A 22,569-nucleotide genomic window follows, 5' to 3' on the forward strand; every position below is an offset into this window, starting at 1 on the left:
TGATAGAGAACAAACAATGTATTTACCTTGATAGTGTTGAAAAATCATAATATACATAGCAGTTCATGACATCCAGTCTTACAAATTTCAAAACTCCGCCATCTCTCTCCCCACATCCACCATTGCTGGCAGCTCACCTCCAACTGCGCAACACTACGCGCTGTTAACATCCAGCTGCCCAACACTACAATGGCAGACAACAATGCAAACTAGCCACAGACTGCACACAGCACAGCCAGTGATTTTCATACAGAGCGCTACGTAACGTTGCCAATAAGAAAACATAAACAGCCTACTTACATAAGTTGTTACAATCGATACAGCTAAAATTATTCTTCTTGTAGAAATATTTGAAATTAGGAAATATCTGACATCCTTAACATTTGTATTATTAATTGCACAATCTAATGCTAATTATTGAATTTATTTTCTGAATCATTTATAAAATAATGATATATTTTAGCGAAGATGTATCTTTTATCAATGAAGTTTGTGAACTCTTTTGCTTTGCAAACTCTTTGGAACATTGTGAGTACTGCAGAATCTAATGGAAACAGACTTGTTTTTGATTGCGTCACTTACAATGTAATTTATAATATTAAGTGGAAATTGTATGGACAGCATGATAAGCTTACACTTCAGTATCTCTTTAAAAAGTATGTTATGAGTAAAAGTAAGCAGCAATCAACGAAATTTGCATTCTCTCATTTTTTATGGTGGTAATGAAGTAACCCCAGCTTGGCAGTACATGCTACCTAAAATGTGTTTCTATTCGTAAGAGTGTGCTAAATGATGTTTTCAGGTTTTGGACAAGTAGGATGATTTTGTATGTTCTGGCCCGCTAGCTCAATTTTATAAAAAATTGCTCGTTAAGGGAAGTCGGAGGTGCCTATGCTGTCCATGTTAAAATCACTAAGTTTGAGGAACATTTATGAATAAACTACCAAATAGAAAAATTTGAATTTTTTTACATATAGAGTGGTTTAGTATTGCAGTTATGACAGAGGGTTTTTGGAGTATCTTTTCTAGTTTCCTTCCAATTATTTTTTTTATTAATGACCCATTTTTTTACAAATAATTGCTTTATAATTAAACTGAAATGAAACTACTGAACATATTGCCAAATGGCTGTGTTACAATGTAAGTTTGACCACTGGGAGTGCTGTATAAAAATTTGATCTGTCTAGCTAGAGTGGATTTTGAGAAAATGTTCCTTATATTCGAAAAATTCTAATTTATGGGAAATGGCTATCAAAGTTTCTCAATACATTTCTGCACTATAGGATGGATTATCAGGGTCTTCTTCTTCATCCTCCAAAAGCTTCCTCTTCTGTCTTCTTTTCTCGTCTGTTGTTCCATCACCCTTCATATGCCTTTCTTTTCTTTCTGCTCCTCTTATCCTTTCTCTGTCAATATTTCTTAGCGCTCGTACAGTGTTCACCCCAGCTGTAAATCCTAATGCCTTCAGAACTTCACACTTCACACTGTTCCCTTGGTTGTAGGTTGCTATTGCATCATAAATGCCAAAGTGCAGTGTTTTTATGCTTACAAACACCATTTTAGGAATTGTTTACACTCTCATTAGGATTCTGCGTCTTTCCGAGTAGACATTTGTGTAACAATTCTGGCTGTGCTAAGTCATGAAAAATTGGTTTTATTGCATTTATCACAGCTGCTGGCAAACCATGTTTGTGATCATAGTCCTTTTTTGCATTATATTTGCACCAGGAATCTTTTGGGCACAGGCTGTGTTGTGGGTATTCATTGGAAGAGGCAGTATGAAGGAACAATGCCCACTCTGCTTTCCGCATGTCACTAACATTACTAGTATTTTGCCTTACAGCTGATGTGTCGGCAGCTGGGCCAACACCTTGTAGATCGAGATGGCTGAAAATGCACGCTAGACTAACGCAGACGGGCGTGAAGTACTGGAACAGGCTACGTAATTAATGCTATGAAGAAAAGTACGTAGCTGGATTAATACTTATCTTTAATCAATCATTGTGGTACATCGCTCTTGACTATACACAGGAGACTTTAATTACAATCACTGTAAGGCTAATGGCGCCTTGCTAGTTCGTAGCCATTAACTTAGCTGAAGGCTATTCTGTCTCTCGGCTAATGAGAGAGAAAGGCTTCGTACATCTAGTCGCTAGCTAGGTCGTCCGTACAACTGGGGCGAGTGCTCGTTCGTATCTCGAGACCTGCCTTGTGGTGGCGCTAGGTCTGCGATCACACAGTGGCGACACGCGGGTCCGACATGTACTAAATGGACCGCGGCCGATTTAATCTACCACCTAGCAAGTGTGGTGTCTGGCCCGTGGCAAAAATGTCTGCAAATTCTCCACTTACATGAGAAACACTGTCTGTAGGCACAGTCTGATTCACTGATAGGACCTGATTGACAATAGACATGTTAAACAACTGAAATAAATCTAAACCAAACAAGTTCACTGCAGAAGAAGAACGAAGAACGTAAAATGACACAAGTTTTGTTTGTCCTTTATATGTTGCAAAAAGAGTGCACTGTCCTAACACAGGAATTGTCTGTCCGGAATAACTTTTTAACTGAACATTTGCGGCATGCAACGGAGGTGCGCCCAGTTGGTTGTACGTGTCGTGATTGAGCAATGAAACTGCAGCTCCGGTATCGAGCTGGAATGGTATCACTGTGCCTTCGAAGTCTAAGTCCACAAAAAGTTTATTGTCCTGCTGACGACAAGAGCGACTGTTTTGTGCAATTTGAACAGACACTTGTACAGAATCACTTGCTAATTGACGTGATTTCCGGCGACGTCGACGCACAGTTTTTGTGGGACGAACACAGTCACTGTTAGAGAAAGTGGCACTGGACGAATCGGAATTAACTACATGAATGTCCATGGGCGAAGGTCCACGATCCTGAGTGTCCTTGGTTCGATTCTGGCGCGAAGCAAAGGGCCTGGAATGATTGTGATTGTCCGATCGGAGCTTTTTCTGGCGAACACTTTGAACATGTCCTTTCCTATTGCAGAAAAAGCAAATAGCTTGGCGTGACGGGCAATGTTCACGCGAATGTCTAGTAGCACACCGCGGGCATGATTTCACTGCATTTGTGGGCTGGCGCGGCACACGTGGCTTAGAGCGCGGCGTCAGCTGCGTTTGTTTGCGCGAGGGCAGTTGACCGGGCCGCGCAGCTCGCCCGGCGGGCCGGTTAATGTTACACACTGCTGGCGAAGTTTCAAAAGATTCCTGAGCACAGTCAAGTGTGTCTTGTCTATCCAATATGTCTATCACCTGTTGAAGGGAGGGATTAACTAGTTTCAAAATTTGCTCCCGTATGCGAACATCAGAAACGTTCTGTGCAATTGCATCACGTACCATTGTATCTGAATAAGAAAGGCCACAGTCACAGTCAAAGGCACAGTCCCTAGTAAGTCCTTGCAATGTTGCTACGTCGCGTCGGCGAAACAATTTCACTATCACACGGTAGGTGGACACACTGACACAAGAAAGCAAAAACGGCTGCCGCTCATTACCTTGAATTCTGTAGGCAGCGAGGTGGAAGGGAAACTGGCGCACCATTCCCGCCAAGTCTCGTGGGTTTCATCAAAACTTCGAAATGGTGGTGCAACGGCAGGTTGTGGCTGCGGTACCGGTGAAGCGGCGGCGGCCGCATCGGTTTGAATGGCACATTGACCCTGGACGAGCTGTCCAAGTGCATCCAATAACGCCTGCGTCTGCTGATTCTGCAAGCGATAAAATTCGGACAGTACATCTGGAGAATGTGGCGAAGCCATGACACAAATAAATCAGAGCAAAGTAAAACACAAGATCCTTTGTAGACTCGTCGCCATGTGATGTGTCGGCAGCTGGGCCAACACCTTGTAGATCGAGATGGCTGAAAATGCACGCTAGACTAACGCAGACGGGCGTGAAGTACTTGAACAGGCTACGTAATTAATGCTATGAAGAAAAGTACATAGCTGAATTAATACTTATCTTTAATCAATCATTGTGGTACATCGCTCTTGACTATACACAGGAGACTTTAATTACAATCACTGTAAGGCTAATGGCGCCTTGCTAGTTCGTAGCCATTAACTTAGCTGAAGGCTATTCTGTCTCTCGGCTAATGAGAGAGAAAGGCTTCGTACATCTAGTCGCTAGCTAGGTCGTCCGTACAACTGGGGCGAGTGCTCGTTCGTATCTCTAGACCTGACTTGTGGTGGCGCTAGGTCTGCGATCACACAGTGGCGACACGCAGGTCCGACATGTACTAAATGGACCGCGGCCGATTTAATCTACCACCTAGCAAGTGTGGTGTCTGGCGGTGACACCACAACAGCATACCCATAGTATCTCTGTAGACGTTCAATCTCCTCATCAGTAAGCCTGCCTCTCCCTCCTATTGTCTTTCCATCACTGAGCTTACTTGAACCCAAAGTTTGTTTGAGCCTATGAAGCCGTGCACCCATATGCTTTTGCACATGCCCAGTTCATTCCAACATTTCAACTACAAATTCATTTCCATATGGTTTCAGTTCCTCTATAGTCTTGAAACCTTTGGAGTCACCATCCCCAAGGTAGTATTTGTACCTAACGTTGTATCTGGGAACTGAACATTCAGAAATTTGTTTCACTCCATCCACTTCCATTGCTCCACTTGATCCACTACAATATGCCTCACAGGTTCCACTGTGCTCTCCTTTGATTTTATTTTTGCACCTACAATGTTTTGATAATATTGCAACATCTATCACATTTACACTATCAACACAAGTAGCAGTTACAACCCCATTCAGGGATTTATGACCCCTCTTTTGCCAGGAACCATCTAATGCCACTACCAAATCCCTAGAACCACTGTTCATTTCTACAGATTCCTCCACTGCTTCCTTCATGGTTTTCAAAGCCACATCTTCAATAGAGGATCCCACCAGTTCACAGTAGTACCCAAATTTTCTTGGAGGCGATGGCAAGTTCATAATACCACAAAACAGTTTACCAGCAGCAGACCCTTTTCCAATGCATCGAAGACCATACCCAAGTCGAACATTTACATCAAACACTCTAGATCGTCCATTTTCACCAGAGATACTGGCATGTGAATTGTAGAAAGTCACTTGATACTTGCAACATGCACAGATTATCTTTGTCTCACAAGCTAAACCAAAGTGCTTTGTTATCTCTAGTCCCACTCGTACACTTGAACAGATTTTGCACAGAACACTTTCTTTCAGCACAGAAGATAATAATCCAATATTCAATACTTCGTTAATATCATCACTGTCGCTAACATATTCACGAAATCTGTCACTTCCACCAGTCAGCTTCTTGCTAGAAGATGTCACAGGGCTATGGCCGGCCATGTGTTGCTTAGCAGAACAACGCACTGTTTCAGTAATTGTAGTATCGCAACTTGGTATTAGTGTTAATTTTATTTTCCCTATGTTCTTCCTCTTCTTATATACACGTTTACTAAAACGTGGCATCGTAACCAGAACAACGCTTTACACAAGAAATATAATACTACCAACAACAGGTGCAGCACTGAACTATTTCTAAACGGTAAACAGCAAAGAGACGATGTTCCACGCTCTTAGCGCTTCATTTGTCACAGGAAACAATGTAGCCAACCCTAGCACACTCGCTGTATGCGTAACATAAGGCGCTGTATGCGTAACAGGCCGAGAAAATCCCAAGCAGTTCGCCAGGAAGTCATGAGAGGGTGTTAGATGCATTCAGCGGCCGCCCATTTCCCCTGCAGGTGTGGGGGAAAATGGTAGTAACTCCACTCCTAGGGCGAGTAGAACAATAACTCAAAGTTTACATTAAAGAGGAATGTTCCTATTAATTTTCGGTAGCAAATAGAAATATCGTAATTTTGGGGATTTGACCACCTCTGGCTCCCCTTAACACCTGCATTTTTCATTTTTTATAAAATTGATCTAATTATCCAGAACAATCAAAATCATCCTAGTATCCCTTTTACCTAGTAATAATATAATATAATAATAACTATAGTAAAAAATCATTTATTTTACATACATTTCCCATAGGTGAATGTAATAAAATAAATAAAAAGAATTAGTTAACAAAGTACATTATTTTAAAAAATCGCAATATGAACATAAGTAAATAATTAAAATGTATTAGTTAACAAAATTAAATAATTAAAATGTAGTAGTAAACAAAAGTAAATAAATAAAATTAAAATTAATTAATTAACAAAAGGAAATTATATTTAAAATTTTCATTTTTTATTTTTTCTATCTTTCTTAAAATGTTTCAGAAATGTCTATAAGCATGAAGTTAACACTTTTATAAATTTTTTAAGTTTTTCATTCATTTATATAGCAAATGTTATTAATTAAAAATTTTCAGTAAGTAATCTATGTTGTGCATTGTATGTATTTACCATACATAATTAGATAAGCAAGTGTATCATTTGGAATTTTATGATTAAGAATTGCACAAAGTTTCGTGGTTGTTTTCTGTGTACTTACAACATTCATTCTACGTGTCATATTAGTTCCATAAATTGGGTAATTATTTATAAAACTAAATAGACTAATATCAATATCTGATTTTAGTAAAGTAATTCGTTTAAAAGCATCATATTGGCTGATCAAAATTCCACATTTCTTGTGGAGAAACTACATTTTTACCATTTTTTAATAAATATTCTGTAGTTTAACATGATCAAATAATGATGAATCCACAAACCGATTATTCTTATGATTTGTCTGAAATACAACAAAAACAAAATATGGCATATCAAATTCTGTAGAGTTATAGTAATTTGTTATATCTAGTTCAAAATTGTTTTTAAAGGATAATCCAGCAATTTCTTCTGTTTGAAGTTTGTAAAAAGAAATAGGAAATTTAGGATTTTTAAAAATATTTTCACATTGATCAAGTTCGTAATTTGATTCATATTTAACAACAGGTAAACGAATTTCCATAGATTCTATACCAATTTTACCTTGTTTAGGAAGAGTATCTTTTATTTCAATTCCAGCATCATTTTTATCAGCCCAACAAAGAATTTCATCTCCAGAAGATGAACTACATGTAAAAACTACAGTTAAGTCTCCTTCAAAATTAATTTCTTTATCATCTTCAAAAAATCCGCCAAGTAATGATAATGAATAAGGTATTTCATTTCTTGCACTTTTTATTCTTACTGTATTAATTATATGTCTCTCTAAACTTATTTTGTCAGTAATAGATGAAGTTAGATATAGTATAACTGATAAAGAAATAAAAAGATGTTCAATTCTAGATAAAATATTATTTCCTTTTCTTATTGTTACAAAGTCAAACAATTAACTACATAATTATCAATTAATTTTTTATTTGATTTTCCATCATAAGTTGGATAATCCGTTCCATCATTTACAATAATACTGAAATTCATGTACAATCTTGCATGATTTGGATGTAATCAAACCATCACCAATATTTATTTCAATTTCTGTATCTTTCTTAGGAACATTTAAATAATTTTTAGTTTTCTCATTCACAGGGAATAAGTAAAACTGATAACTTTCATTTTATTCATGATTGTTTTAGCAATTACTTATTTATTAAAGACAAAATTTATTAAGATATTAAGATATTTCTAAAATAACTGTTAGAGTAGCACCATTAAACTCAATTACATTATCATTTTCATCAGTTACAGTAAAATTCTAAATATTGAATTGTATTAAAATATTTTGCTTAATAAATTATTGGTCCACCAAACTCTGCATTATGTTTAAATGTTGGCCTACAGGAATATCTATCGTTTCTCCATCACAATAAAGTTTATTATATATTGTTGTAATATTTGGAGTCAAAAAATTTCAATAAAAACTAACTAATGAAACATTACAATAACTGTCACATATTGGAATAGATAATCTTTTTCCAAGTATTGAAGATTTATCACTATGTTGAAATAATCTACTCACTTACTACTGAAATAAATTATTAAATAAACGAACAAAACAGATTGGGAACCAAAAGTACGAATTCCAGAAAATAAGTTAAAACAAACATGGCAAATTTTTACCAAAGTCTGTTAAATGTGCAAGAATTGGACAAAGTTATTATGGTAAAACACATTAATGACTGATAATTATGTTTTAGCTCCAGGATGGTTAAACTGGAATAAAATTAAACATTTATATATTTATTCAAAAAGTTTAGAACAACCAAAGTATCTAGATTTTTTAAAACAATGTAAAAAAATTGAAGATAAAATTAATGAAAACATTGTTAGTTTTATTGAAAAAGTGAAGAAATTATTCCATTGGATGAATGTAAAGAAAATATGGTTATTGTATTTGATAATTTTATTCTAGACAATCGAGATATTGTAAGAGAATATTTTACTAGAGGAAGACATAAAGGAATAGTTTGTTTTTACTTAGCTCAAACTTATTCAAAAATACCAAAACAGGTAGTTAGAGACAATTTAAATATTTTTAGACAAGATGATATAAATTTAAATCATATTTACCATGAGTTTGTTGGTGGAGATTTCATCATTATCGTCATCATCATCATCATCAGCCAATTAAATGATTAAATGATGTGGCCTCTTCGAGTCATGGATTCAGGCAGGCTTTCAGCAGTCTTCTCCAAGTGGGACGGTCTTGGGCAGTTGTCTGCCAGGTGTTACCAGCGATATTCTTGATGTCTTTGTCCCATCTGTCTGGTGGTCTTCCTCTAGGCCTCCTTTGCTCTCTCGGACTCCACTCCAGTGCTAGCTTTGTCCATCTGTTGTCTTTTCCTCTTGTGACGTGGGCAGCCCACTGCCATTTGAAGGAACGTACTGTCTCTAAGATGTCATTAACCATCATCACAGACCAGATGTCATCTGCCCTTTTCCTATCCTTTCTTGTATAGCCCAGCATTGATCTCTCCATGGCTCTGTGCTGTTCGAAGTTACCCTTTTGTAAATGAGTTCAGTGTCCATCTCTCACAGCCATATGTCATCACAGGAAGAATAAATTGATCAAATACTGCTTTCTTCAGATTTACTGGCATTTTTGACCTGAATACTGTTGAATTCTTCCGAAATGCTTGCCAGCCAAACTTGATGCAGTAATAGATTTCTGGCCTTATGTCTCCCTTCTTATTTATAATCTGGCCAAGGTAGACATATTCACTGGCCTCTTCTAATAGATTGTTCTTGACTTTCACATCTCCAGCTGGGACCAATTTGTTGGAATTACTTTTGTTATGGAAAGGTTCATGTTCAAGCCAACCAGCTGACATTCCGATGCAAGATCTGTAACTAAGTTTTGGAGCACAGCAAAGTGGAGATTTAAAGTTTGATAATTTTAAAGAAATGTGTAGTAAATGTTAGAATGATGAGTTAGGATTTTTCACAATAGATACATCTAGAAAATCAAACAAAGGTAAGTTAAGAAATAAAATACATTTCTGGAAAACATAAATATAAACATAAATGTTAAACGTAAATGTAAATGTAAACATAGACATAAATATAAACATAAATGTTAAACATAAACATTAAATATAAATATAAACATAAACATACACATAAACATAAATGTTAAACATAACTAATGTTTTTCTTCCTGAATAGATGTGAGCAAAATATGATGAAAATGTTGTTAAAAAGCAAAACAAAATATAAAGAAAGCTGAAGAATTAAAAGACCAATTTAAGCTTTGGAAATAGCAACCAACAACAGCATATAAGAAATATAAAAAGGAAGATCAACCTGTTATTGATGCTATCAAACAAGTAAAGCAAGGAATTGAAGGTTTAGGTGATAATGTTTTGATAGTGATTGAAGAAAATAGAGAAGTAGAAAAACAAATGGTTCCTTATCACTATAAAGAAAACTATGATGATACTTTTCCTATTCCATCAACACCTTCAGAATCTTCAATTATGAAAAGTTTATTTAATACTGAAAGTCTATCGCCACAAACACGAAAAAGACTTGAAGAAACATAGAAAAATATAAAAGAAAAGGCGAAGCTAAAATGGAGTCAAAAAACGATTTTACCTCAAATGACATATATTGGTCCAACAATAACAGGTATATTGGTTCTATCAATGATAACTTTTTCGGATTACAGTTTGAAAATGCAAACACTATATAAAAGATTCTGCAGTTAAATTTAACAATGAAAACATCTTAATCAATGGAAAAAATTATAAAACAACTGATGACTTAATGAAACTCTTGACTAACAGTAATTTTGAAAATGAATATGAAGAAGATGCATTAAACAAATATGAAGACACATTAGTGTTAACAAAAGCTATACGTCAAAATAATGACCCAAATTCTAACAAACCCAAATCAAGTAGAAGTGTCAAATATACATTAATCAAACCAATATGGGAGAAAATAAAAAAAACGAATCCTACGAGAATAGGTGAAGTGTTAGTTAAAAAATATACAGATAAATCAATTGAATATGTTTTGATGAATGACATTTGACAATTAAATGACAGATTATCTGTAACTCATGGTGAAGAACTAGCTGGATATAAAAATTATCACAATGAAAAAGTTAGCATAGTGCAGATGTTAACAAACAAATTTAGTAATTTTATTAATGATAATCCAAAAGGAATTCCATATTTAATTAGATTTTTGAATAAACTTCCACATACATTTTGTAAAAGTGATAAACATGGTAAAACATTATTAGTCAATCGGGTTTTAAAAAATGTTCCAGTGCCTAAGATGCATCCACCAGGATATAATTACTGTGGACCATTTACTAAACTTGAAGTAACATTCACTAGAGGAGATCAAGGTATAAATCTATTAGATGAAGCCTGTAAAAACATGATATTGTTTACAGAGATAATAAAGATTTAGAAAAAAGACATATGGCTGAAAAAGGACTTCAGTTAGCTGCAAAAGAAACAATGTACGCAAATGATGCTTCATTTGATGAAAAAGTAACAGCAACAGCTGTTAGAGGAATATTGTATGGAAAAAGAAAATTAGGAATATGAAATGATGTTGATGAAAATGCTTGGGAATACAAAAATCTTTATACATTTTTAAACTATATAATTCCCCCCCCCCCCATGAACCATGGACCCTGCCATTGGTGGGGAGAATTGCATGCCTGAGCGATACAGATAGCCGTACCGTAGATGCAACCACAATGGAGCAGTATCTGTTGAGAGGCCAGACAAACGTGTGTTTCCTGAAGAGGGGCAGCAGATTTATCATTAGTTGCAGGGGAAACAGTCTGGATGATTGACTGATCTGACCCTGTAACACTAACCAGAATGGCCTTGCTCTGCTGGTACTGCAAATAGCTGAAAGCAAGGGCAAACTACAACCATAATTTCTCCCGAGGGCGTGCAGCTTTACTATGTGGTTAAATGATGGTGGCGTCCCCTTGGGTAACATATTCTGGAGGTAAAATAGTCCCCCATTTGGGTCTCTCGGTGAGGACTACTCTGGAGGACGTTGTTATCAGAATAAAGAAAATTGGGGTTCTACAGATCGGAGCGTGGAATGTCAGATCCCTTAATCGGGCAGGTAGGTTAGAAAATTTAAAAAGATAAATGGATAGGTTAAGGTTAGATATAGTGGGAATTAGTGAAGTTCGGTGGCAGGAGGAACAAGACTTTTGGTCAGGCGAATACAGGGTTATACATAGAAAGTCAAATAGGGGAAATGCAGGAGTAGGTTTAATAATGAATAAAGGAATAGGAATCTGGGTAAGCTACTACAAATAGCATAGGGAACACATTATTGTGGCCAAGATAGACACGATGCCCACGCCTACTACAGTAGTACAAGTTTATATGCCAACTAGCTCTGCAGATGATGAAGAGATTGATGAAATATATGATAAAAGAAATTATTCAGATAGTGAATGACGAAAATTTAATTGTCGTGGGTGACTGGAACTAGACAGTAGGAAAAGGAAGAGAAGAAAACGTAGTAGGTGAATATGGAATGGGATTAAGGAATGAAAGAGGATGCTGCCTCATAGAATTTTGTGCAGAGCATAACTTAATCATAGATAACACTTGGTTCACGAATGATAAAAGAAGGTTGCATATATGGAAGAAGCCTGGACATACTGGAAGATCTCAGATACATTATATAATGCTAAGACAGAGATTCAGGAGCCAGGTTTTAAATTGTAAGACATTTCCAGGGCAAGATGTGGACTCTGGAATTTGAGGAGATGGGAACTGGATAAACTGAAAGAACCAAAGGTTGAAGAGAGCTTCAGTGAGAGCATTAGGGAACAATTGACAAGAACAGGGGAAAGAAATACAGTAGAAGAAGTATGGGTAGCTTTAAGAGATGATATAGTGAAGGTAGCAGAGGATCGAATAGGTACAAAGACAGGGGCTAGTAAAAATCTTTGGTTAACAGAAGATATATTGAACTTAATTGAGGAAAGGAGAAAATATAAAAATGCAGTAAATGAATCAGGCAAAAAGGAATACAAATGTCTCAAAAATGAGATCGACAGGAAGTGCAAAATGGTTAAGCAGGGATGGCTAGAGGACAAATGTAAGGATGTAGAGGCGCATATCACTAGGGATAAGACAGATTCTGCCTGCAGGAAAATTAAAGAGACCTTTGGAGAAAAGAGAACAACTTGCATGAGTATCAAGAGCTCACATGGGAACCCAGTTCTAAGCAAAGAACGGAAAGCAGAAAGGTGGAAGGAGAATACAGAGGGTCTATACAAGGGCGATGTTCTTGAGGACAATATTATAGAAATCGACGAGAATGTAGATGAAGATGAAATAGGAGATATGATACTGCATGAAGAGTTTGACAGAGCACTGATAGACCTGAGTCGAAACAAGGCCCTGGGGGTAGAGAACATTCTATTGGAACCACTGACGGCCTTGGGAGAGCCAGTCCTGACAGAACTCTATCATCTGGTGAGCAAGATGTATGAGACAGGTGAAATACCCTCAGACTTCAAGAAGAATATAATTATTCCAATCCCAAAGAAAGCAGGTGTTGACAGATGTGAAAATTACCAAACTATCAGTTTAATAAGCCACAGCTTGAATATACTAATACGAATTCTTTACAGACAAACGGAAAAACTGGTAGAAGCCGACCTGAGGGAAGATTAGTTTGGATTCCGTAGAAATGTTGGAACACATGAGGCGATACTGACCCTATGCCTAATCTCAGAAGATAGATTAAGGGAAGGCAAACCCACTTTTACAGCATTTGCAGCCTCAGAGAAAGTTTTTCACAATGTTGATGGGAATACTCTCTTTCAAATTCCGAAAGTGGCAGGGGTAAATAAAGGAAGCAAAAGTCTATTTGCAGTTTGTACAGAAACCAGATGGCAGTTATAAGAGTCGAGGGGCATATTCTATGAATATAGTGAATTTACGAAAAAAGTAGTTAGTGTTGGTACAAATGATTTATCTTTATTTGGTATTGATCGTCATAAAACATCTGAATTAATTCCTAAAGTTATAAACATACTGAAAGATACAGTACAAAAATTTAGCCTTTAAATAAATCTCGTAAAAAATATTTTCTTATAAATGGAGAACGAAAACGAAATGCAAAATAGCCTAAAAGAAACTTACGTACTAATTGAGGTATGTGATTAAGATATTGATTGTCCTATGTGATTAAGTGATAAAAATAATAATCAGTTTGTTAAAACAGGTTGCAATCATATTTTTCATAAAGAATGTTTGATGAATGGTTAAAGGAAAACGAAAATTGTCCACTTTGTGGAACTATTATTAAAAATAAAGTACCAGAATTATTTGAAATAACTTATATTAATGCTATGGTTGATGCTTTGGATGAATCAGGATATTATGGCGATTATGATGATTAGTAATTTACCTTTTTTACAGTTCTAGTAAATTTTTTCTATACAAATGAAGCAACTCCAACAAGGTTGTTCTGGGAAAACAAAATTTTGAAAATATTGCGATACAGAGAAATGAATGATTAATATCACTTTACAAAAGTATACAAAAGATGCGTATAGAACTATATGTAGACCATGTTTAAATAAATATATTGCAGAAAATTACGATAATAATCGAATTGCTTGTGTATGTGAAAGAAGTGTTGTAAAATATTATTTAAAGGAACATGTACGATGAAATCCAACTCAAGAACATACAAAAATTAAATATGAATCTACAATGAATGATGAAGTTATAACTGAAGATAAAAAGAAATTTAAAATTTTTCGAGAACTTAATGATTTAAATTCTTTTTATATAAATCCATCACATAAAGATAAACATAATAATAAATTTAGGAAATGAACCTTAGAATAAATTAAGAATAAGTAAGCTTTAACTTTAAGAAAGCTTTTGACAGTGTTGACTGGAATACTCTCTTTCAAATTCTGGAGGTGGCAGGGGTAAAATACAGGGACTGAAAGGCTATTTACAATTTGTACAGAAACCAGTTGGCAGTTATAAGAGTCGAGGGACATAAAAGAGAAGCAGTGGTTGCGAAGGGAGTGAGACAGGATTGTAGCCTCTCCCCAGTGTTATTCGATCTGTATATTGAGCAAGCACTGAAGGAAACAAGAGAAAAATTCTTAGTAGGAATTAAAATCCACAGAGATGAAACAAAAACTTTGACATTCATCGATGACATTGTAATTCTATCAGAGACAGCAAAGGACTTGGAATAGCGGTTGAATAGAATGGATGGTGTCATGAAAGGAGGGTATAAGATGAACAGAAACAAAAGCAAAACGTGGATAATGGAATGTAGTCGAATTAAGTCGGGTGATGCCAAGGGAATTAGATTAGGATATGAGACACTTAAAGTAGTAAAGGAGTTTTGCTATTTGGGGTGCAAAATAACTGATGATGGTCGAAGTAGAGAGGATATAAAATGTAGACTGGCAATGGCAAGGAAAGTGTTTCTCAAGCAGAGGAATTTGTTAATATCCAGTATAGAGTTAAGTGCCAGGAAGTCGTTTCTGAAAGTCTTTGTATGGTGTGTAGCCATGTATGGAAGTGAAACATGGATGATAAATAGTTTGGAAGAGAAGAGAATAGAAGGTTTCGAAATTTGGTGCTACAGAAGAATGCTGAAGATTAGATGAGTAGATCACATAACTAATGAGGAGGTATTGAATAGGATTTGGGAGAAGAGAAGATTGTTGCACAACTTAACAAGAAGAAGGGATCAGTTGGTAGGACACATTATGAGGCGTCAATGGATCACCAAATTACTATTGGAGAGCAGCATGGAGGGAAAAATCATAGAGGGAGACCAAGAGATGAATACACTAAGCAGATTCAAAAGGATGTATGTTGCAGTAGGTACTGGGAGATGAAGAAGCTTCAACAGGATAGAGTAGCATGAAGAGCTGCATCACACCAGTCTCTGGACTGTAGACCACAACAACAACAACAACAACAACACCTTTAAATAATTATTCTTTATGATTAATTATCTATCCATCTTATAAATAATTCTTAGTTTATTGGTAAAAATGTTTACAAAACTAATGAATTTTTTATAATAAATAAAAGAGCAAACTAATTTTCTGTTTATCTAAATACTGAACTAAGTAGTAAACTAATTCTTTTAGACTCTAATTTTTTAAAAACTAATTATTGAAAAACATGATAATTAATTAATTGATTGTTAAACGAAACTGTAACCTAATTGAATGTTAAACTATATAATAAACTAATTCCCTTTTTGATTAATTGTTTATAGATTATAATCCTTATCAAGCTATATAATAATTATCATTAAAATATCAATTTTTACAAAACTAATAAATTATAATTTTTTTGATAATAAATAGATGAGCAAAAGTGGAAAGTATAATTGCTACTCAACTACAAAAATTTACTGTTGCTAGACTTCGTGAATTTTGTAGAATAAATAATTTACCAGGATATTCAAGTTTATGTAAATCTGATTAAATTGATTTATTATTAGTAATCATTCTATTATTATTAGTAATCATCCAAGTATTGTTAGAAATAACACACCTGTAGTATGTGAAACTAATTCATCTGAAAATAATCCAAATAGTGTTAAAAACAATATTTCTAAAATAAAGGGAAATCATAAAAGTTATATAACTGAAGGAAGTAAAAATTATAAAAATATTGTTAATATTTATATAACTGAAGAAGATAATACAAATGTTGTAAAAAATTATTAAGCTGCTTGTAGTGAAAATCTTTGAAAAAGTTACCATTTTATTATATTTATTATGTTTTTTGTAACTAAAGAATATAAACCATTCAAAGGAATATTTGCATTTTCTACAAATGTATTTGAAAAACCAAGAAATAGAAAAACAATTAAATATTACTTAGTAGAAAAAGCATTTGCAGACAGATTACAAGCTATAAATTTCGAAAATAGGATAGATATTCTTGATCCCAATCATTTCTTAAATGCAGTTACAACAAAATTTTTTAGATTGTTAAGGACTATTTGAAAGTACATCATGATGTAAGTATTAATTTTATATTATATGGTGAATATATACGAAAAAAGGTGAAACATGAGAAGGTTCAAGAATTGGGACAACAAACACCAAAATATACTATATTAACAGAAAAAGATTTAATAAAAAATTCAAATATGGAAAATACATATTTTAAAAAATTACTAATTTCCAAGCACAAGGATCAGGATGGTCATCAAATAGAATATTTGGTTTACAACCAGCATTTAACAAATATGTTCCAGTAAGAGACTCATCTTACATTGAATTACAAGATAAAATTAAAAATAAGAAAGCATGTTTTAATGTGAAAAATGAGGATCAAAAATGTTTTTTGTGGGCTATAAAATCAGCAGTGTTTCCTGTAGCTAAAAATGCAAGAAGAATAACAAAATATAAAAATATTGGTCTTGATCTTGATTAATAATTTGAAAACGTTGAATCTCCTGTACTAGTTGATCATATTCCAAAAATAGAAAAAAATAATTAATGTATGTATTAATGTTTATTCCTTTGATGATGCAGATGAAAATTATCAAATGTATCCCTTAAAAATTACAAAATGGAAAAAAGAAAAACCTGTAAATTTACTTTATTTTAAGAATGATGGTATTCCACATTATTTTTATATAAAAAAGTTATCTAGACTTGTATCAAGTCAAATGACTAAACATACTGAAGTAAAGTTTATTTGTTATTTATGTTTGTTACATTTTAATAGTAAAAAAATTTGATAATTATACAACAAATTGTTTAACTAATTAACTATTAAATGTTGAAATGCCAGGTGAAGGAGAATCTGTATATTTTAAAAATTATCAATTTACACAAAAGGTTCCATTTGTAATTTATGCTGATTTTGAAAGTTTACTTTTAGAGATGGATAATTGTGAACCACATACAGAAACACCATATGCAATGAAATTTCAAAGACATGAACCATGTGGATATTGTAATTATATTAAATAGATGTATGGAAATTATAAATATCCTCTAGTTTATAGAGGACCAAATTATCATAAAATACTAATAGAAGTTATAAAACAAGAAGTTGAAGTAATTGGTAAAATATATGCTGAAATTGAAGAAATGAAACCACTTACAAATGATGAAAATAAAATACAAAATGATTCTAAATTTTGTACATATGTAAATATTATTATACAAAAAATAATAAAAAATTCGTCATCGTGATCATTTAACTGGAAAATATCGTGCTCCATTATGCAATACTTGTAATTTAAAACTACAACAACCTGATTTTGTACCGATTTATTTACATATTTATTTGGTTATGATGCACATCTTTTTGTAAAAGAACTTGGTTATGATAAAAAAGAAATAGAATTAATACCAAACAATAAAAATAAATACTTTATTTTCAGTAAATATACAAAAAAATTAAAAATGAGATTTGTTGATAAATATAGAGTTATGGTTTCTTCACTTCATAAACTTTCATCATATTTAATGAAATATCAATTAAAAATATAAAAATATATTTTTATCCAGAATTATTTAATTACGTAATTAGAAAGGATGTTTATCCATATGATTACATGGATTCTTGGAAAAAATTTGAAGAAATACAATTACCAACAAAAGATAAATTTTATTTCTAATTAAATGATAGTAACATAAGTGATGAAGATTATGATCATGCAACATTAGTTTTGGAAAAGTTCAATGAAAAAAATCTTGGTGATTATCATGATTTATATCTTAGAACAATGTATCATTGTAAAGTGATGTTTTTCAAAATTTTAGAAAAACATGTACACAAACATATAATCTAGATCCTTCTTGGTATTTTACAGCATCAGGTTTATCTTGGGATGCAATGTTAAAAATTACTGATAAATAACTTGAATTCTTTTATGATTATGATATTTTTCTATTGGTTGAAAAAGAAATAAGAGGGGGAATTTCACAACGTTGTAAAAGATATGTAAAAGCAAATAATAAATATTTAAAAGATTTTAATAATAAAGAAATATCAAGTATAATTTACATAGATGCAAATAATTGGTATGGTTATGCTAAGAACCAATATTTACCATATTGAGGAATTAAACCAAAGAACCAATTAATTTCAATTGTACAAAAATAAATGAAATTTCAAACATTTCAGAAAATGATTATATATTTGAAGTAGATCTAGAATATCCAAAAGAATTGCATGATTTACATGAAGATTTACAATGAGCTCCTAATGAAAACTTGTTCCAGGTACAAATGAAAGTAAATTAACAACTATTTTAGATAAAAAGTTTAATTATGCAGTACATTATAAAAATCTTAAACAATATTTATCTTTAGGAATGCAGCTTACAAAAATACATAAAGTTTTAAAATTTAAACGATCTGATTTGTTAAAGAAGTATATAGATCTAAACACACCATTAAGAAGTAAGGCTAAAATGATTTTGAAAAAGGTTTCTATAAATTAATGAATAATTCTATATTTGGTAAAACAATGGAAATTATAAGAAATAGACAAGATATAAAATTTGTTTCAAATAGTAAAATATTTGATAAACTTGTGGCTAAACCAAACTTTAAACATAGAACTATATTTAGTGAAATTCTTGCTCCTATTCATATGAATAAAACTAAAATAATATTTAATAAACCTATTTATGTTGGCTTAAGTATATTTATTTGATCTAAATAATTAATATATGATTTTCATTACTGAGGTATGAAACTTAGGTATGGAGTAAATATTGAATAATGTTATCAAGATACCAATAGTTATATTTACAATATTAAAACTGAAGATTTCTATGAAGATATGAAATCAGTGATTGATTAGTTTTATGCAAGTGAATATCCAACAGATAATATATATGTTCTTCCATAAGTAAACAAGAAAGCTGTTGGTAAAATGAAAGATGAATGTAATGGAAAAATAATTGAAGAATTTTGTGGTTTAAAAGCAAAGATGAGTTGTTAAAAACAATATAAGTTTAGAATAATATAAAGATTGTTTGTTTAACAGTATAGAACAATTAATTTAATTCTAAGTTAAAAACATGAAATATGTACTATTCAAGTAAACATAAAAGCACAAAGTCCTCATGGTAGTAAAAGGTATGTATTGGTAAATAAAGTAGATACATTACCATATGGTCATTACACATTATTGAAAAACTGATAAAAAAAATTTAAGTATGACACTAATAATATTTTTTCTATAGAAATCGATACTCTTACCATAAAGCTCAATGATGTTTGCATCTCAAAAACTGAACTAGAGATAACTATTTTATATAATGTTGCTGACTGAATATTTAAATACTAGATATGGAGAAAAACTTTGTATCGAGCATAATGATTTTAAAGTTATTTTACCAAATAGATATTACAGATCAGTCGATCCTTGGGAACTTGAAATAATGAAAAAAGGACAAATGAAACTAAAATGTAAAGGAATGAAGAAACTTAAAAATAGAAATAACGAATTTTATGATATTGAGTTCACAATGTAAAAAAATTACTTTTGTTAACTAATACATTTTAATTATTTACATATGTTCATAATATGATTTTTTAAATAATGTATTTTGTTAACTAATAATTTTTATTTATTTTATTAAATTATTCATATAGGAACTGTATATAAAATAAATGATTTTAATTATAGCATCGAAAATGCTTGTCGAGGTCGTACAGGTGGCGACCAAATGCTCACTGTGCCTATTTAACCTCTGAAGGCAGCCTTCAGGCTCTACAATTACAAGGCGAATACTGACGAACAATTTGCACAACGGTTGCAGTGAGCTCTCTGCATCTGGACCGATGGAGTCCCTGTAGAAGGACCCTTCCTGTGGAGTGGTATCTAACTCTAGAGAGCAGCCATTTAAATGTTTCAATTATGAATAGAAAATAATTTCGTGAGACTACTACTGCTTCACAGAAGCAAAAGCCTAATGAATATCAACAAGATGTCGACCATGTTTGACGGGAAGTAGTGAGGGGAATGGCAGCACAAAATTCGCGCCCTCTTCAAATGGTGACGAGAACCGGTGGCGGGTTCCCCGTGCGTCACCCGCTCGCAGTTGTGCTGTGACGCAAAGCGCCTAGGCGCTGTGCGGTCTGCCGTGGCGGTCTGGATAATTCACGCGGTCTCGCGACAACAGCTCGTCGCCCGCCGTGGCCGGCGTGTAGTCATCACTTATCGACCACGAGACCGTGCCACGTGTCGCATCGAGGATGAAGCACTTCGCACTGTGAGTGGCAGGCTCACAAGGCAACTACACAAACCGGCTGCTGCTCTTTACAGCTTCCACCTGTACGAACGTGCAGTTACATGGGAGAAACAAAAGCTTTCTCTAGTAAATCCGGTCGAGAGTGATAAACTAAAATTAGAAACTGTACTGTTATCCCAAGCAAAACAGTAATACTTTATATGAGTTACTGCAATGAAGGACACGCAAAATGTTTACACAACTCTACAAGGACGTAACATGTCTTTCAATGAAGAAACAAGATTCATCGTGATAATCTGGAGCTGGAATGGTACACTGTCTGTCGACGCGTCTGTAGTGACTGTCGATAGACGCTGGGAATGTACGGCCTATCAATGCTTCCCAATCAACCAGGAAGTCCCACACTTCTGGTAATACTCTGTCGCCAGCCATAGAGACGTCACCCAGCTTCACGTACTGCGTGTCGTCGTCTAAATTGTTGATGTACTTCAAGGAAAAAGGATATTGTTAAAGGTTCAGCAATAACCCAACTTCGAAAATAGTGTAAATTAAGGCACAAACTGTAAAGTAGTTTTACCATAGTGTTTATCGAGTCCACTCTGGACTCTGAGTGATATCGCAAACTGCCACCTTCTACATTTACATCTACATCCATACTCCACAAGCCACCTGATGGAGTGTGGCGGAGGGTACTTTGAGTACCTCTATCAGTTCTCCCTTCCATTCCAGTCTCGTATTGTTCGTGGAAAGAAAGATTGTCAGTATGCCTCTGTGTGGGCTCTAATCTCTCTGATTTTATCCTCATGGTCTCCTCGTGAGATATACGTACGAGAGAGCAATATACTGATTGACTTCTTGGTGAAGGTATGTTCTCGAAACTTCAACAAAAGCCCGTACTGAACTACTGAGCGTTTCTCCTGCAGAGTCGTCCACTGAAAGTTTATCTATCGTCTCCATAACGCTTTCGCCATTACTAAATGATCCTGTAACGAAGTGCGCTGCTCTCCGTTGGATCTTCTCCATCTCTTCTATCAATCCTATCTGGTACAGATCCCACATCGGTGAGCAGTATTCAAGCATTGGGCGAACAAGTGTACTGTAACCTATTTCCTACTTGCAGTAGGGCAAGTATTGAAATAATACATCAAGACACGATGGAAACTAAACAATAATGTGTACAGTCCTTACAGAGAGGACGAATTGCTGAACCAGAATGACTTCAGAAACACGAAGATGTTATCCTTGAGTTCCGAAGCATCATAACAAAGACAGGGGCAGGACAATGGAGCTTTCGGCATTGCTATCGGAATCGCAATGTCGGTTGCTCGCGGGCAAACTTCGTGGTTGCGTGGTATGAATCAAACTAGTAGCAGCAGAATATCCTAATCAGGCAAGACTGTCTTCGCACAAGGCTGTTCTCAAGGTAAAGGGAGACAATGCATTTGTATCTAAACAGTCATAACTTCCGCACTGCTATCAGCAACGTGAAGATGTCCAGCATCTGCAACCGAATTGACAAGGAGAGTATCGTCTCCATACTTTCGTTAACTTGAGTACCACACTGCAGTGTGTGTTCATGTATAAAGGTTGCCACAGCCACAGTGTCAGCAGGTGGAGGGGGAACAAATACTACTGTCTAAAACCGATGCTGCGGCGAGGCCTCTGGGCGCACACGTTTGGAGACCTGTCTTGGAGACAGTTATCTGAAGTGAAAGGGATTACTGTCCCTCCAACTTAAATTCGAACAACCCCAATTTTATGGATTTCTGTCATCTTGCCTACTTTCTAAATTGATTAAATGGAAAATGTCAAAATTACTTCATTCCCCCCCGTAGGTTGTCCTCCACGAAAGTAAGACATTGGAAGTGACCGTTGAGAAAATTAATCTTACTACATAAAATGATTAATTCAGTTTAATGATT

This window comes from Schistocerca piceifrons, chromosome 6 (assembly GCF_021461385.2).
Source record: "Schistocerca piceifrons isolate TAMUIC-IGC-003096 chromosome 6, iqSchPice1.1, whole genome shotgun sequence".
Lineage (NCBI taxonomy): Eukaryota > Metazoa > Arthropoda > Insecta > Orthoptera > Acrididae > Schistocerca > Schistocerca piceifrons.